Below are 16,914 nucleotides of genomic sequence, written 5' to 3'. Positions count from 1 at the left end.
GAATTCAAGTTTGCGTAATATTTTATAGTAAATAGGAATTTAACCTTTAGAAAAATATCTTACGCTGACTGTTGAAGAGTAATTTTAAAAATAATTTTCTGTTTTTGTTGATGAAATCCTTCAAGATAATTATTTAGTTGGTTGATTGACTCATTTTCATTGAATGCTATATTGTAATTAAATCTTTAGAATTGTAACTGCTGATAGTTATTTGAATAAGAATGAAACAGTTAGTTGATTGAATTGTGATAAGACGGTAACAGATGCAAGGTAATAATCTTTCCCAATTTAAAATTATTAAACGTCTTTAAAAAATAATAATCGAAAATCTCAACTACGGTCTGTTATTTAACTAGCGATTAAAGTTCAACGAGTAGATATTTTGTAAATAATCTCAAAATCCATACTATCTCTAAATACGTCTGTTAACTATTGGTATTTACTCCTCTCTATATTTTAATCGATCATTAACTTTCATCATTAATAAAAATCTTTTAAATTTGTTCTGTCGAAAATCGTGATATTTATTTTCCGAACTATACATGTATGGCATTAAATCCCATGTTAAAAAAAGCTCTTGATTAATTTCTCAGGGATTCTTACATATGAACTCAGCTCAGCAGTATTCAAAATTTAGAACACGCTCTATAATTTTAATAAACGTTCCCGACAAAACAAACATATATTTCATTTAACACGGCTATAAATTAATCATAATTTTTTGTCACAGTATATTTGTGGAATTCGAAATTTGTTTTATAGCATAAAAATTAATTTATCTTCTAGCTCATTTGTAAAAAACTGCGCTGACAAATTTAGTTTATTTACTCGGTAATTTAAAAGTATGCAGGAATAAAAAAAAATGTAATGCGGAGTTGAATTGGCAAAAGTAATTTCAAGCTGGCAAGGTCGAAGATGCCTGATAGGAATATTTCCACATTACAGTACGAGGAAAACAGGTGGAAATAGTACACAGATAGAAAAAACTCGTACGCTGAGGATGGTATAGTGTGCAAAAGGTGAAGCTCCAGAGAGAAAAGGAGAGAAATAGAAAAGGATGCGAAAAGGGAGGCAGAACGAGCAGGAAAACGGGATGGAAAGGAGAGCACGCGAGGTACTTTGGGTGAGCGACATCGTAAATCACCAAGCGAGTACGGCAGTCGCTGCTCTCCTGTATCCCCTGTGGCGACGCCTCGTTACTCTCCCGCGAATATCTCCAGACCCGGCAATGTCCCTCCCAACCCTCTGTACTCATGTTCACACTGAAATATCTTTATTTAGAGACATCGTTGTTTTAATATGCAACCAAATATTTTATAGTTGGTTGCGGATTTTTTTTCCCCGACACATTCTAAATAAATTTTTTTTCTTTCCTTCAATTGGCTATTTTATATATTATTTTTATCATCGAATTCCCGCAATCATATAAATCAAATCGAATGAACTTTTTAAAACTCTATTCCAATAAAATAAAAAATATTTTATTAAATCTTTTACGATAAACGTGGAATTTTAAAAATAATATTAACGAAATATTTTTTTCTCTAATTCAATATGCAGTAAAATATTTTACATTTTTTTTCTTTATTCCAATAGCTATTGTTTTTTTTTTAACCGCCAAATTCAATTAGCTTAAGTATATATATATATTTTTAAATGAATAAATGAAAGTGGAAATGGAGAGAATAAGTGGAGTTACTGAGCTTATACTTTATTTAATATTAATTTAATTAAAAAATAATATTTCTAATTTAAACAGAACATGACACAATTAACTGGAGCTTTAGACAGATGTGAGATATTTGATTGGCATATGACGATAAGAGGAGAGAATTATCTAGTGAGAGATGTAGATTATCGAGTGGGATGAAACCGATGCTTTCGAGAGTCTCTCGATCGTTCGATAGTACACTAAAGTTCTATGTCGAGGCTCTCGATCAATTCACCAACGGACAAGAGGGTGAGACATGACAAAGCGTGTCGGCGACACTACATTCTCGAGAATTCAAAGTGTGTAGATTGACAAGCTGCAAATCAATGGAAATTGTTCAGTTCGAACGAAATAAATTCAATTTTAAAATCCTTACAAATTCTAACCGCTGAATTCAAATTTTTTTTTATTTTGCATGGAGAAATTATTCTTGTGTGAAATGCTATGGTGTCATAGTAATTTTTCCATGTGTTTATTTTAATTTCCGACAGGTGGTCAACATGGTCCGGCTTTATGATGACACCATAACATTTCAAACAGGAATAATGTTTGAAATTTTTAGATATAAAAATTATGCACCTAATAAATATTAACGTAACTTGAATGTTCCTAATACCCCACTCTCGTAAATTTGAAATATTGAAAATAGTGACTATTCATTGTTTGCTAGAAAAGTATGTTACTAATTCAAATAGTGGTATACTTTTCATGTGCAATAAGTGAATATTCACTGCCAAATAGCGATTGTCACGTGAATTTCACTAATTAGAAAGCAGGTCAAAATATTTGGCCGAAAAAGAGTCGAATAGGCGAAATTTGGCCCAAATTATACAGAAATCATTGAATTTTATTGAAAAAGACCGAAATCAAGCCGAAATTGGATAATTTTATTGGAATATATCGAAAGTTAGTCGAAATCACATCGAAATCGAATAATTTTCTAGAAATAGGGGGACCCGGCATGAATAACTCGGTCTATAATAACTCTGGTCAGAACAACTCGGTCATTAAAACTCTGGTAAAAACAACTCCGTACAAAAACGACTCCGGTCAAAACAACTCGGTACAAAAATATCCCCGGACAAAATATCAACCTGGGTTGGAAATACACAAAACATGTGAAGAATGGGCACAGTACTATTTCAAGCGTATAGGTTAATATGTTGTAAAATTGAATACACACAAAACATGTGAAAAATGGGCACAGTTCTATTTCAAGCGTTATGCGATTATCTACCTGCGACAAGTCAATTTGAGTGCGACAGGTAAACTTTTTGTTTGCGTGTTGCTTAACCCAAGTTGTACTGACCGAAGTTGTTTTTGTACAAAGTTGTTTTTGTACCGAGTCGTTTTGACTGGAGTTGTTTTGACCGGAGTTGTTTTTGTACCGAGTCGTTTGGACTGGAGTTGTTTTGACCGGAGTTGTTTTTGTACCTAGTCGTTTGGACTGGAGTTGTTTTGACCGGAGTTGTTTTTGTACCTAGTCGTTTGGACTGGAGTTGTTTTGACCGGAGTTGTTTTTGTACCTAGTCGTTTGGACTGGAGTTGTTTTGTCCGGAGTTGTCATTGTTCGAGTCGTTTCGTCTGAGTTATTTTGCCCTAGAGCCAGGAATAGGTCAGAAGTTGGTCGAAAACACACCGAAATTTTAGTATTCTTAATAAACTGGCCGGAAAATGGCCGATTAATTGATTCAGTCCATTTTCAGCCACAATATTTTATAAAAATAACATTATAGAATAGAAATTTCAAGTTTTCGGTGACTTTTTGGCCAGGAAAAAATTTCATTGCTTCTTTTCGAAATTTTTCTACCTGGGATGTTAATGGGTGTAATTTTAGTGAATTAATTTAAATGCATATTAAATTGAAATATTTAATTAATATTGAACAACTTTTCAACGGGAATGGCTATCTCTATCATATTAAAGTACACGTCAATGATCCGACGTTGTACTAATATTTGTTCTACTCATCGTACCTTTCTGAAGAGTTTGTTCTCAGTGCAAACAAACATGGTTATGTAAATTTTAATAATTCACAAATTCACTCAAAGTACATTTTAGAATTATTCAATATAAAAATTTACATTTTATTATTTTTACCATCAATTTATTATAAAATAAATTAAAAATTGTTATATTGATCACTGAAATAGCTATTAAAATTTTCAAATATAAAAAAACATTAGTTTCGGTTTTTTTTTTTCAATTCACTATGAATATTAATTACGTAATTAAAAGATATATGGAAACGGATATCAGAATTATTAATATAAATTTCAGTTATAATCGGATCAAGTAACATTTAATCATTACTTATTTAAATGTTAATTAATTTTATCCAAAGTCATTACTATTCATTAATTTTACAGGAATGTCGAATACTGTTTTTTTTTTTATAAGGGAAGGGGTAGGAGGGCAAAATGGAATATCTCCAAAATTTCATAATAAACGTTTGTTTTTTAAATATTCCGAAATACTTCTGTAAATATGATTTAGCATCATTTTGAATATTCACAAAGTTCGCAGGAAAGTGGACATAGGATGGTAATCAAAATACTAATTGTCAATTCATTGCTTCGTTTCGGTCATATATTTTATCTTCATCAGGCATCTAAATTTTGATTACAAAACACATGTTAAAAAAAAAAGTTTTATGCATAACCAATAAGATGTTTACATGAATTGACAATTAGTATTTTGATTAACATCCCATGTCCACGTTCCTGCGAACTTTGTGAATATATATAAAGAATGGTCGCAATGACAGATTGTTATTTTGAATTTTTAACTTCCCGCTGAGAAAATTGAAAATTTTCAAAAATTCGGAAAGTTATTGGTTTCGGTCCAATTTGCAAAAAACGAATTTCTATCAAATTTTGACGTTTCGAGGTCCTAGGAAGCTATCCTGACTAATTTCACGTTGATGTCCGAGTGTATGTATGTGTGTAAATATTCATAACTCTTGAAAGGATAAATCGATTTTGATCTCGGTGTCATTCGGCGCGGCTTGTTGATATCTCGAAGCTGTTAAAATTTGAGCTTAATCGGTAGGGTGCGTTCGGAGATATTTCAAAAATAAAATTTTTTCAAAAATGTTTTATTTGGATAACTTTTAATTTGCTGGATGGATTGATTCCAAAATCTAGTCAGCTCTAAAACTTTATAAGCCGCGTCGATTGCCACCAAAAAAAATCAAAATCGGTTCATTCGTTCAAGAGAAACCGTTGACGAAAGAATTCAAAAAAAATTTTTTTTTGGTTTTTTTGAAATTTCTCAAAAACGGCCAGATAATCAATTTCAAAATTTAATCAGCTCCAGAACTTAATAAAATGCGTCGATTGCCGCCTCAACCACCAAAATCGATTAATTCGTTCGCGAGATATCGTGGGAGAAAGAAATGCTAAAAAATGGTTTTTTTGAAAACAATGGCATACAAAAGTATTTTCGTGCTCGAAGAGCTCGAAAATGTATTCACAATAATGTTTTCGAGCTCAAGAAGCTCGAAAACAGCAGGAAGATTTGGGGCTGGCCCGCAGGGTCAACCGATAGACCGATTTTTTTTGTTTAAACTTTTTCAAAAATCGAAACTGTAAGTCAAGAAATATTAATGACTTGTTTTAATATAAAAACGATTAAAAATTTTTTTTTTCTTCTGTTACATCCAATAATTATGTAAAATATAATTTTTCTTCATGATTATTACTTTCAAGAAAATTTATTAATTTCTGTTTTTTTTTTTTACCTTTTTTAGGGGGCACCCCTTTTGCCCGCAAAAATTTTTTCTACTCACTTTGAACATCATTAAAAAAAAAATTAAAGGTATTTAAGTTCCCAAAAACTAATCATATCCTTGAGTACCCCGTTTTGCCCCTCCGCTGGTTATTGTTAAATAATCAAATTTATCTTCAAAATTTTTCATAAATTATTTTGATTTAACGAATCACTAAAAAAAAATTCTAGAAAATTTATAAAGATTTTCTTGATTGGAATTGAATTTTTTACGTTTTTTCGCACCTCGGGTGATGTAGACACGCCATTAAAAAAATCTATTACACTATAAGAAATCAGAAGTGACTTTTTAATCAGCATTCACTCTAACCCGGAGTTCTAGAGACTGAAAAAAAAAAAAAATTACTGTGTGTAAAGAGTAAATAGTGATATTTAGTCAGTAGTGATTTCGAAGTGAACGCGGATTTTATTTTAATCCTTATCGATTCTAATTACGGAATTAATGTTGAAATAAATACATATTTAATAAAAAAAAAAACTTTTTATGATAAATAATAAATAAATTATTTGTAAAAGGAAAGTCTTAGTAAATTTTACTGTTGTTACTTCACTCTGAGGAGTTTCTTTTATAAATAATATGAATATAACTTCTCCTCGGAGTAAACTTTACTCTGAGGAGATTGAATAAATAAAATAACACTCAGTTTGCATTCACTTCTCATTTAATCTGTGTTTATTCCGAAAAAATTTCAGTGTGTAAATTGTGGGAATCCTCTATGCTAGGGTAACATCAAATTACCCTTATAAAATGATGATGAAAAAAGTTGTATAAATGCTTATGATTATATCATGAGCTGAGGCTTCATATGTAAGAATCCCTGAGGAATTAATCAAGAGCTTTTTTTAACACGGGTTTTAATGTCATACATGTATAGCTTGGAAAATAAATATCAGGATTTTCGACAGAACAAATTTAAAAGTTTTTTATTAATGATGAAAGTTGATGGTCGATTAAAATATAGAGAGGAGTAAATACCAATAGTTAACAGACGTATTTAGAGATAGTATGGATTTTGAGATTATTTACAAAATATCTACTCGTTGAACTTTAATCGCTAGTTAAATAACAGACCGTAGTTGAGATTTTCGATTATTATTTTTTAAAGACGTTTAATAATTTGAAATTGGGAAAGATTATTACCTTGCATCTGCCACCGTCTTATCACAATTCAATCAACTAAATGTTTCATTCTTATTCAAATAACTATCAGCAGTTACACTTCTAAGTTAAGATTTATTTATAATTTAGCATTCAATGAAAATGAGTCAATGAACCAACTAAATAATTATCTTGAAGGATTTCATTAACAAAAACAGAAAATTATTTTTAAAATTACTCTTCAACAGTCAGCGTAAGATATTTTTCTAAAGGTTAAATTCCTATTTACTATAAAATATTACGCAAACTTGAATTCGTATATCATTTTATGAATTTCTCATGAAACTCTCATTTGCAATTTTATCAGATATATTTTAGTATCATAACTTTAAGACGTTTTGTAATTTAACAATACTATCTTATCTTGTTTTATAAAACAATTACATCGTAATTTTATCGTACAAAAGTAATAAGTTTTTGCTTCAGATATTTTATCACCAAATTGTTACAAAATTTTTTGAGATGGATATCAATAACTAAAAAATAATAAATAGTAAAAAAATATGGACTCTTATCAAGTTTATAGTGACTCTATACTCGATGATTGATTTCCCTTTTCTTTTCGTTTTATTTACGTTATTAAAAATCTATTTTAAAATTCAATAAAAATATTTGTTGTACAATATTTATTTTGTATAAAATTACTTCAGAAATATTAACATTTTATTATTATAGAGATATTTTTATCAACCATCTGAGACCAACTCTTTTTGAACGATTCACAAATTTTTATTATCGAAATCTCAATGTCTGGTAATCAGCAATGCTCAGTATGATAAGTCAGGTTAATTATCATACTACTGATAATAATGTATACTATCATGAAATTGATCACCCAAAGTGTACACGAGACAAGTGTCTCCAGATCCCTGTCGTCATTATTGCAATGATAATATGCGAGCTGCACGAACACTCGAGAGAATCCGTGAGTAGCAACATGACCGTGAATTAATTAGTCCATACAGCAGATATCTCATTACGACAAAGATATATGTAAAATATGTCATCTCAAGTATTTACGGCTTGATCCTTCGTCCCTAGTCTACACCCAATGTAATTATTTTTTAATATTACTGACCCGAGATTTAAATTATCAAGTCGTCACACCTGGATTGACACAAGTGTTACTTAATCCTAATTTAATTAATTAAATGTTAATTTTTGTTAGATAACGTTTCTTTTTTTATATTTAAGTCAATACATATTTAAAAATTATGACACTGAAGTTAGCCGACGTCTAATAATTTGTTTTTTTTAAACGATAAATTTAAAAAAAAAATATTTCAAAAAATTGCACTTCTAGATTTTTAAATTTTCTACACCTGCATATTTTTATTTTTTTGAAATTGATCTGTTGAAAAAAAAATCTGAAAATTGTTAATTGTCTTCTGATTTAAAATGAGAAAAAAAGTGAAAGTAATCGGAAATTACTTTAGAGATATATATTAAATAGTTATCAGCTAGTTGGATATTCAAATTATTTACGATGGATGAATCGTTTGTAGAATGGCACATTTGTGTACTCATGTATCACAGATATCCGGATTTTGCTTTTGCCTCTCATACCTTAATCTCCATACGTCATTTTGACGTAACACTATAACTAAAATTGACAGCTCGTATTTATATCAATCACAATTTCAAACTCAATCGCTGAATAAATCTTTATAAATATAATGACGTATAAAATATTATATGAGTTAGAAATATAGATTGTTTAAAATAATCAATGAAAGCGGAAACTTGGAAACGGGATTACTGAGCTGGACTTTGTGAAACATCCATATGCATTTGGCTTAAACTCCAGTTAGCTTCTGAACCAAAAGCTCTTGACTATCTGGAGAATAAGGTTTTGTCTTGTTTGTTTTATCTTACTTTAGTTGTTTATCTTCTGCGTCTATCTTCTTACTCTCATTCTGATTCGTTCACATCTTTTGTTTGTAGTTCTCATTCTTCATTTAATATCTTCTCGACGCAGCACTTTAACTTACATTGATGCTATTAAAAAATTTACATCAGTCAGTTTTTTTACCCTCGAGTATCTTCGATTTTTTTTTTTATACTGGAGTTTTTGCCCGTGAAAAAAAGATTATAAAAAATCCCGAGTCAAGAAATAATTCAAATTTGACTTTTTGACCAAAGTTTAAGTCAAAATACTAAATATAAGTTATTTTTTGGACCCGCGTATGTTCCAAAAATGTTCATGGAAATGAACTTGCAAATTTGAGACAATTTTGGACTTTGATAATTTTTGAAACTTCAAAAAAATTATGATACTGAAATTAGCCGACGTCCAATAGTTTTTTTTATTTGTTTAAACAAGACAAATTATAAAAAAAAAAATTATTTAAAAAATTGTACCTGTAGTTTTTTTAATTCTCTACATGTGTATATTTTTAGTTTATTTGTTTTTTTAAATTAAAGTGTTGAAAAAAAAATTCAAAAATTGTTAATCGTCTGCTAACTTAAGGATTATAAAAAACTCATGAGTGAAAAAAATTTTGAACTTCCTGACCTCGTTCTAAAACAGTTTTGAAAAGAGTTAAAAATTTTTATTATTTTGAAAACCAGCAAATTTATCAAATCAAAATAATTTTGCTAAATAATTCCATAAAATTTGCCTATAAAGTACTCAGTTTAAAAATGTTGACTCTTGAATTTTTTCTCAAGTTTAAAAAATTATCAACTCAGTTCAGAATTATCCAAAATTTGAAAGTTCATTATTATGAACTTTTTTGTAACCAATATATTTTACACGTGTGGGTTCGAACAATAGTTTTAAAAATAAATTAAAATTAAAAGAATATTTTGAATCACATTTCAAAAACTAATCACAGAATTTTATTATCGTAATTAATTGTCACTATTTCATAGTTTTTAACTTGAATAAAATTTGTCAAAACTCGAAATTTATAATTAAAAATCAATTATTTTTTGTAAACAATAATTATAGTAATTAAAAAAAAAGAAATTCAAAAATCAGCTCTCGCAAAATTGGATACCAGACAGATGATGGATTAAAGTATCAAGTAGGAATTTAAATATTTAATTCGTTAGATTTATAAAAGAGTTTTTTTATTTATAAAAATGGAGTAGCTTTGAGTAAATTTGTTGGAGACAGAGAATGCAAAAAAAAAAAGAATAATGAAAAAGAAATGATAATAAAAAAAATTGTAATAAAATGAAGAAAACGGTATATAAAGTTGTCACGACGGAAAAAGGCATCAAGTCGTAGTCTCTTGGGTGACTTTTCTCTTTCTCTTCATTTCGGGTTCTCTTTACAGTGGTTTGCGGTGAAGTACACCGGGAAGACAGATAATATACTAGAGAACGAGAATAAAGCCGTCATCACATTGTTAAAAGAGGAAACAGGGCTTTCCGAGCGTGCTAGAACGCTTTAATGACCAGCTCTTTTTCAGGATATAAACGTTATTCCTATTTTTCTCTTTCTTTACTATCATACTTCCATGGATATAGACGACGACAACGATAACTGTCAACTGACAACCAGAATTTACCTTTTACCACTTATTTTAAATGGATCCGATTTTACAACTGTCATTTTTATTTACAATCCATTTGTTAAATATACCACTGCAAATATATAATATCATGATGCTATTTTTAAATATTAACATTATAGAGAACAATTGGGTGTGACGGAACACCCAGAGAATGACGCGCGACTACAAACAGTCAGTGAATTAAAATATTTTATCCGTGGATTTCATAAAATGTATGAATACCCCGAGTACCTGGGGCATTTCGAAAATTTTATGACGAAAAAATGAATAATAATAACAATTTTAGTCAACAGATTTGAGATTTTTATAAATTTTTGGCAGTACGTACTTAGAAAAAATTGGGAAAGCGAATTTTAAAAGGTGGTGATTAATACCAGCATTAAATTTGGTTTTAAATTTCGGATGGCTGTGAAATAATGACAGATTGAATTAAAAGAAGTATAAAATAAATTTTGTCCAGTAGTCATAAGTCACAAGAATTCGCTCTTTGATGTATCCCGTGAGGTCCTGATCCGTATACAAAAATAATTAATATTAAAAAAAAATTTTTTTATTGAATTTTTCTTGAAGTTGATAAAAAGTTGATAAAAAGTTTTATAAAACTAAAAAAGTTAGCAGAGTAAATCCGGAGTGAATGCAGATCAGATGACTGTCTGTTTATTCGATCCCCTTGGAGTGGAATTCACTCCTTGAAAGAGATTATTTGGATATTAAAACTCCAAATTGGAGTGATTGCGGATTTAAATAAAGTCGACATCACTTCGAAGTCACTCTCAATTTTTTCAGTGTAGTGTTAAAATCAGTGGTTTATTCATAACATTTAGTAGAAATAAAAAAAATAAATAAACAAAAACTCCAGGTGAGGGTAAAAAAAAAATTTTTTTTTGTTATCACTCTAGATCACGTTACAAAGAGTGAAATTTATCATAGCTGATCTCCGAGAGAGTTGACGAATGACGCGAGGATTCTCGGTTGAACGGCTTAGGAAGCTCACGGCTCGTAGCTCAGTTTCTCTCTAACCGCTTCCACCATTTCAACCTCCCTGTAGCTCTCACGGCTCGTTGCACAACGGTGGTTAACCTGCCCTTACTCTTAACGTCCCTCTGGTCTCTGATAATACATGACAAGGGGTCACGTGTAAAACAGTTCATGAGTGATAGCACGATGTTATGTTATCTTAATTTCTTCTCATCTCTACATATCACCTATAATTCTTTTCGCTTGTCATATTATTGTTTTATTTATTTATGTCAAAATTTTTGCTTCATTTATCACTAAATTATTTTTATTTTTTTAAATTACACAGAAAAAAATGATTTCTTGGTGACAAAAATTTTTACTCGCCTTAAGAAAATTTTTACTTACCCTAAAAAATTTTTTGCATTATGAATTGGAAACAAAAATTTTCTTGAGCCAGGAAATCCTTTTTTTCTGTGTATAAAAATAATGAATGATTTAATTTTTTAGTTTAAATTTACAAAAGATTTCGACGAGGATGGGATTCGAACCCACGCGTGCAGAGCACATTGGATTAGCAGTCCAACGCCTTAACCACTCGGCCACCTCGTCATATGATAACCAGCACATCTGTTTTTGATAAAACACATTTCTTATTTCATGAATATCAAATCTGTGGAAACAAGATTTCATAACGAGACTACTCTAGCAGCAACGAATTCCCAAAATTTATTACATGAGCCAGGAACACTCAATACACAAAAAGTCGTACTCTATTGCTAGAGGCTTTGTAAGATTTTAACTATAAGAGTAGGAAAACCGAATTTGGCATCTGCCTGCCACGACTTGCAGGATGAACTTAATTAATTGAAATGGGTCTAGCGACGAAACGCACTGGGCCTCTACCCCATCGTTGCGTGAACTAATTAAAATTCGGTCGTCGCAAGGGTTGATGCGTAAAACAAAGGGCATGAAATTTAATTTGACTGACCTGGTAATCGAACGACAGGTCACCCTGTTGCAAAATAAATGATGAAATTTTTAGTTTAAATTTACAAAAGATTTCGACGAGGATGGGATTCGAACCCACGCGTGCAGAGCACATTGGATTAGCAGTCCAACGCCTTAACCACTCGGCCACCTCGTCAGTTGATAACCGGCACTTCGGTTTTTGATAAAACACAACTCTTAATTTATTAATATCAAACCTGTATAAACAAGATTTCAAGTGGGGATAGTCAAATATGAGTATGCAGCAGAACAAAAGTCTTAGTCTTGGACTGAATGAGTAGAGTGGTAAGTATGTTTTTTAGCCTACGCCAAATTAATATAATGCATAAAGAAATTTAATATGAAAAATTATTTAAAAAAATATTTGAAATGTAAATAAACGCGTCAATTAGTACCGAATTAAAATTATAGTGCTGTTTATTGTAAATTTGTTAATAGTTTGTAAAATTTTTTCTTAATACACTGTAAAAATAGCAGTGTTAAAATGAAATAACACCGGCGTAGGTGGGTGTCATTTGGCAGTGTGATAATGCGGGTGTTAAATCGGTGTAAAAAAATTCCACGTATAGAAATTAGAAAAAAATGTACTCTCTTAAAATGAATCAGTAAAAATTTCTGCAAATCAGTGAATATTCACTGTGAATCAGTCCCAAGTATATCACTGATTGAATTAGTGATATATTTGGGACTATTCGTGCAGTGAATATTCACTGATTCATTTTAAGAGAATATTTTATATAAAAAAATATAAAAATTTAATGAATATTACCTGGAGGAAATTTCAATTTTGCTATGTACTTTAAATAATTATTTATGATATACGTAATTTTTTTCAAAATTACACAATTTTACGCCCAGCATTTCAATAACCAATAACTGAATTAATTAATAAAAATACTATCTAACTGTAGTGATCGCGTAAGTAAAAGTATTCCCAAAGTAAAATATTTTCAACAACGAAAAATATTTTAACACCGGTAAAGAATATTTACACCTGAGGCCGTGTTATTTTAACACCGCTTTCGGTGTTGAAATTTAACACCTACACCGCCTGAACTTACCCCGTTTTTTTTCACACTGCAAGAAGCATGTCTTAAAATTTAATACTCTAATGAACAATTTGACAAAACGTATAATTAGTACTTTCAAAACTTTTATTAATTTAAAGTTTGTTTCCAAACTTTACCCTCGATTTTCTTTAAAATTTTAATTCCTTACAAACGGAAATTAGTTACGACGTAAATCTAAAAACAAAAATTATTATTTGGTTTTTTTTAATGGAAAAAATTACCCACTCGAAAAAATATATATCCCGACAAAATCGTATATATTCGGCTTATATCTTTAGTATTGTTGTACGTATGCATATATTCCCGGATATATCTTTTTCAGTGTGAGTATTTATCAAAACGAAAAGTCCTAATCAATGACATTTGTTTTTAATTAATAACATTGCATTGTCTTTCAAATTTATTCTTTAATTTTCGAAACAATGTCAAAAAATCTTATCCGTGTGAAATTTATAAATTTCAATGGAAAATATTTTCGAGATTAAAAGAAAATTTTCAACGCCACAGTTTTGTTTATTTACTTCTCTATTTATTGCATTTATTTAATCTTTATATCTCACAAATAATAGCGAGCTTTATAAAATTGGATATTTTCGTTGAAACGTAAAAAAATATAAAAAAAATTTATGGTAAGCTGTTACGATCGATTTCTCTTTTCCGATACAATGGTTACTTCCATCGAATTGAGTTGACTCTGGTTGTTATTCTTTAAGAAAAACAATCTAAAGAAACGTCGAATAAAAAAAATTCTATTATCCGCTATGTTTTTATAGCTGTACATAAATATATACGTTAATAGCTTTTTAAAAAATATTTTTAAAAATGTAAACAAACACTAGAGGATTGAAAGATAATTTATATTAATTATTTAAGCGATTATTTTTATCCGACAAATAAATAATCCCATCACATTTATAATACTGTGATGTTTAATTAATGTTCTGTTTTACAATACATGACAATTTCGTTTGCTTTAGTATTTAAATGTGTAATTCGTAGGGATGCATCGATTGTAAATATTTATCATACCGACATAATTCGTTATTGTTATGATAAAAATTTTAACCGCAAGTTAAACGACATTTTTCAAAAGTACGGATATAAAATTGTTTACTTTTTGTCTTACCATGTTTTTATTTTATGTATATATAATTCCATTATAAATTGTAATAATATTTTTAAAATAATAATGTCAAAGTTTATCTTTTGATAACCTTGAATATAGGTATAATAGAAACTCGATCAAACTTCTTGAACTCATGAATAACTTTTTAAATTTACAAACTTAAATGACGAAAATTCGATAAAGTAATTTTTATACTAAATATGTAAAAATATAAAACTTTGAAATAACTTAATAGCTATCAAAATTTATAGCAAAAAAATAATTTGAAAAATCTAAAAGTGCACACCTCAATCGCTCATTTTATTTTCAATCATTACTTTTTTTTTATTTATTAAATTTTCATGGCAAGGCACAGGCTAAATGGCAAGGTGAAGTCATATAGATGATCTTACAGCAGTAGAAAAAATTTGAAGTGATCAAACAACAATAATACTATCAATTTAAATCAGTCATACAGACAAAAATACAATAAATAATGAGAGATGTTAAGTTCAACGATACACCGTTACAAATTTCGTTAATTAAAATCTAGATTTAGTAGATAATCATAGCTATAGCTACTAAAAAGACTATAGTCTTTCAGAACCTCTTATATCATTGTCATCAATGAATAGCTCACGTAGATAAAGAGGTTTTCCAAATTCTAATAATTTGTAGAAGTAACAAGCTATATAATTTTTATTTATAACTTTTTTTTTATTTTATAATATTAATTATTTTTTAAATATCCCGCCTTTTTGTCTTAGATGTCGCTCTTTTTTTCAATCCTACTGTTACGCTGGTGCTGCTGCCAGTTGATGGAGAGAAAAAAAGACATGTATAATAACAATAGTAAAACAAAAATGGCAGCTAAATTTTTCGTGAACTACAAGTTTTTAAGTTTTTATTAATTACAATTAAACCAAAAAAATTGGATAGTGATTAACGATAGGGTTCTTGTAGTCACCAAACTAACAGTAATAAAAAAAATTAAGTCCGTCAGCCATTTTGTTTGACAAAAATCAAGCGCCGATAAAGCACTGCAGTGCTTCGCGCTTGAGGTGTGCAAAAAATTTAGAAAATTTAAAAACTGCACACCTTAAATGCTTACGTTATACATTTATTAACTAAATCACTCTTATTAATTATTGGAACTCGTATTCCTTTTGAAGAAACTTAAAAATATGTTTTCCGTAGAATACGAATGTTTCTTGATGATAAAATATAAAAAAATATGTTTTGAAAGAAAAAATTTGAATCAGCCGCGCTTTTTCCTTAGGAATTGCCATGTCAGTGCCGCTGCTGGGTAAAATACAGAAACAATATTCAATAAAAAATGGCTGCAGTATGTGTTTATTTACATATGAAGCCACCGGTTTTAACAACAATGATTTATTATAAAAAGATAACGAACAAGACTACAGAAGTGGTCTTCTATAGGATCTAACTCTGCATGATTCCGAAGATAGTGAAAAAAAGTTGTGACGTTACGGAAGTTTATAAAACTAAACTAATATTTATAATTAGTCCCCTCATGTAGATTAGCTCGCCGGTTCCAGGGTTTCGGTGAGGGTCGCGTAACTCAGGCAATTTCTTATTTATTTCTACTTAAATATAAGATAATTATGCGGACGGATCGACAGTTAAATAACATATTTATTCGGATAAAGTACAATTTTATTTATAACATTCGGTGAATTACAAATTCTCAATACTTAACTAATAAACAGAAGCAATACGTTATTACAATGTTCTTAAACTCGGTAAACTACGATTTTTATCAAAACAAATACTTAAAATAATATTTAAATATAAATTATACGGTGTGACGAGACGCGTTTCATTCCCACATATGTATTACCCTCGTAACAGATTTACTCGCGGTACCGATTCTACGGATGCTTTTTACCTCCGCGCCACCCCAACTACCAACCGGGAGATGCCCGCGTTGCATAAAACACCCGAGACTCGTCTCCTCCAAGGGTAATACCCCAAGTTTCAGAGTCTCGCCCTAGATTGCACGGAGAAGGTAATGCGCTCCTCTACGTGCAAATCGGCCTAGATTTTGCGTCACTTATCGCGACAGGGTTTTTACACCCACCTACAATCGTGCAATAACGACGAGGTTCAAATATAGAAGAGCCAATACCTGGTACTTCTATTTGTTTTACAGCTCGGTCCGGTGATACGCAGACCGAGAGCTGGATTCTCACAACGGTGCCGAGAAATCGTTTATAACACTTCTAGCACAACAGACCAGCTCGGAGAAATTCAGACGTCGCGGCGCCGCCTAGCGGTCGACCGCGAACTATTCTCCCTTCTCTCCTACATGTCCCCCACTCCTGGCGTACTCTTTCTCGCTTACTCAGCCCATGCGCTCGTCACACTCATTGCTTATGTATATTTTTTTACGTGCTCGTCACAAAGTTAGATCGTTTAATCAAGCCGTTTTCGAAATATCTTGTTCACAGACAATTTTTTTACCACAGACTGCTGCACAACAACGATAAAATGTTTTTATTGGACTTGGTTTATGGTAATACGTTCTCTACAACTTAATAAAAGCAACAGCATGACTTCGATATGTT

The 16,914-nt window shown here is 30.2% G+C and overlaps 1 protein-coding gene and 2 non-coding genes across 4 annotated transcripts in view; all 3 read right to left on the bottom strand.

Moving 5' to 3' along the window:
* The window catches only part of LOC130664414 (matrix metalloproteinase-2), a 195,668-nt gene that overhangs the window by 41,354 nt on the left and 137,400 nt on the right, over window positions 1–16,914 (bottom strand). The window lies entirely within an intron of this gene.
* Trnas-gcu (transfer RNA serine (anticodon GCU)) lies at window positions 11,671–11,752 on the bottom strand. Its single transcript has one exon. It is a non-coding gene; the product is annotated as a tRNA-Ser (tRNA).
* Window positions 12,206–12,287, bottom strand: Trnas-gcu (transfer RNA serine (anticodon GCU)). Its single transcript has one exon. It is a non-coding gene; the product is annotated as a tRNA-Ser (tRNA).

This window comes from Microplitis mediator, chromosome 3, assembly GCF_029852145.1.
Source record: "Microplitis mediator isolate UGA2020A chromosome 3, iyMicMedi2.1, whole genome shotgun sequence".
Taxonomy (NCBI): domain Eukaryota; kingdom Metazoa; phylum Arthropoda; class Insecta; order Hymenoptera; family Braconidae; genus Microplitis; species Microplitis mediator.
The sequence above is the reverse complement of the archived record's forward strand: the minus strand, read 5'-3'. Positions and strand labels throughout refer to the sequence as shown.